Raw genomic sequence first — 2,738 nt, 5'->3', positions numbered from 1 at the left:
CCTGGTGAGATAAAAGCTAATAGGTGCTCTTAAGAACTGTTGATAGTTCTGTATTTTATCATAAACTTCCTGGGTTTACAGAAAGTTAAGTGCAAGACACCAGGTTGTTGTTTTTTTAAAACACACAAATAAATAAATAAAATAAGTTTATTTCCACATGCTGAAATCACCCCCATAAATATTGCTTCATTTCCCATTTCTGCAGTCTCAAGCTTAGTTTCTCCAACTGCATTTGGAAAAGCAACTAATCCTGAAAATATGTTTGCCTCTGTAATCAGTTCCTCTGTCAAGAGGCATTGGGCAGAATTGCAGTTATGATTATTTTTATTTAAAGTGATTTATCAAAATCAGTAACCATATCCCTGTTAATCTTCCCCTTGACTGAAGCAAAAATATGAGCTATGATTTTGAGTAATCCAGGAAAGTTTTAATGGAACAAATCTTTTTTTTACAATACTGTCACCCCACTCCTTTAATGAAATGGAAAATATTCTGATTATAAAGATTTTGTCCTTTACACAGGAGATGGAGATAGGTGTATGCAATGAATAATTGAGCTAGCTCTTCCTGTATGTTGCATTTGCAAGAGGAGAAATGAAAATGGCCTGCTAATTCTCTTGTAGGAGAAACTCAGTGTTTTTCCAGCAGTAGTTCTGAATAGTAAACATAAAGTCATGTAAATGAACTAGTGCTAGGTAAGTAATCACCAATGCATTTTTAATTTTGAAAGGATAAGGGTTACATTCAGCTAGATCTAGCTATTTACTTACCTGTGAAGTTTTGAATAAATTGCAAACTTTCTGGAGAATTATGTGATTTGTTAGAATAGGATTTGGGGTAAAAGTAATATTTACATTGCTGCAAATTCTTCGAAATCCATGACAGTTTCGTATCCCTCTTTAAACGTATTTCATTTGCTTTTATTTTCCTCCACTGATTTGATAAAGTAGACTCAAGATTGCAGGAAATGAAGGCCTGCTTCAAAAGGTGAGGCTAAAGGTCACAACCCAAAGTCCACTGAATATAATGGGTAGAATAATGTAGGATGCAACGGCAGCAACCAAAAGATCTCCAAAAGCAATGATGCCTTCATCCTTTAAAAGTATGGATACCCTGTCCTGATGCTCAAAGCTACATAGAACTAACATGGTCAACCCTTCTGCAGAGTAAGAATTTGGCAGGATTAGCAGGGCAAAATCTCCTTTGTGAATGAAGACTTTCTAATTATGTGCATACCTGCTAATACTAAGATAGTTTATATTTTTAGAACTTTTTTTGTGTAGTATACAGTGGTACCTCTGATTGTGAACAAGATCCATTCCGGAGCCCTGTTCACAACCTGAAAGGAATGCAACCCTCGTCTGCGCACACACAGGTCGCAATTCACTGCTTCTGCGCATGCGCATGATGTCATTTTGCGCATCTGTGCATGCGCAAGCAGCGAAAGCCAGAAGTAACCCTTTCTGGTACTTCCGGGTCGCTGTGGGACGCAAGCTGAAAAGATGTAACCTGATCCAAACGTAACAAGAAGTAGGACTGTACTCACCTATATCCAATAAACTGGAATGAACAGAAACCTCAGGATTGTAACACACTCTGTATTGGGTTGCCCTTGAAAAGTGTCAGAAAGTTTCAGGTGGTGCAAAATGTAGCTGCAAGGTTGTTGGCAGGAGTGTGGATTTTTGACTGTACCATTCTGGCATCATATCAACTTCTAATTACCTTCTCAGACAAGTTCAGGATGCTGGATAAACAGTTTGGGACAAGGGTATCTGAAAAGGTGTTTCCTCCAGCATGAACCTGCCCACACACTGCCAACAACAGGGGAGGTCTTGTTGCATTTCCACCAGTTTTGCATGGATTGTCTATTGCAATGTTCAAACTTAAAATGCTAAGATATGAAAGATTTTGAAAATACAATAGAAATACTTTTGCTGTGATTCACCCTCTCTTCTTACAGTGCAATTGTACACATGTCTGCTCAGATATGACCTAGAGAATTCCAAGGGATTTATTCCTAGGTAAGTGTGTATAGGATTGCAAAAGGTAACACTTTTTGTTGCAGAGCTTGTTTCAATTGTGAGGAGGAGTAAGCTCTTCTAAAAGTGGTCTTTTGTGTTTGGGGTGTGTGTGTGTGCTTTACCTTTTGAAACTTCTCCTTGGTTAAACAATAGGCTTGGCTATGAATGTGGGAGGAAAGACCTTAAACAGTTCTCTCACTCATTCCTTATAATAGTACTGGTCTACCTTACAGGATAGTTGTAAGGAATAATGAGCTAGAACTTCTTTAAGTGCTTGTATCATTCTAAAGACCTCTATACATGCTGAGTAGAATCATTTGCAGCCCAACTTTATCAATGCTTGGAACCAGAAGTTTAGCACTACTGAGTTTCACACAGTAAATAATAGATATGTACAGAGTTGCTGTGTCTCCCCCTCCCACCCCCTACCATTTCTCCTAAGAGCCCATGGCTCATAGGTGAAGGGTTTGAAAATCACGTGGTATTTCCCCCCTTCCTTCAGGACAAGGAGCTAGATAGTCTTTGCTTTGCTAGGCGGAATTAAATCACTCTCAGGCATTAATGTTGGGCATCCTTGAACATGGATTGGTAGCGGAGGTGAGATCCAACTTCTTGCTGTATTTGCAAATACAGTCCCCATGTTTTGGCACGGAAAGAGTTTGTGCAGGGATTAGACGAAAGGGGAGGGAACAGCAAAGGCAGAGAGAGAGAGAGAGA

The sequence above is a fragment of the Podarcis pityusensis genome (genome assembly GCF_964106645.2).
Source record: "Podarcis pityusensis genome assembly, chromosome: 6".
NCBI lineage: Eukaryota > Metazoa > Chordata > Lepidosauria > Squamata > Lacertidae > Podarcis > Podarcis pityusensis.
Note: the sequence above shows the minus strand (reverse complement) of the source record.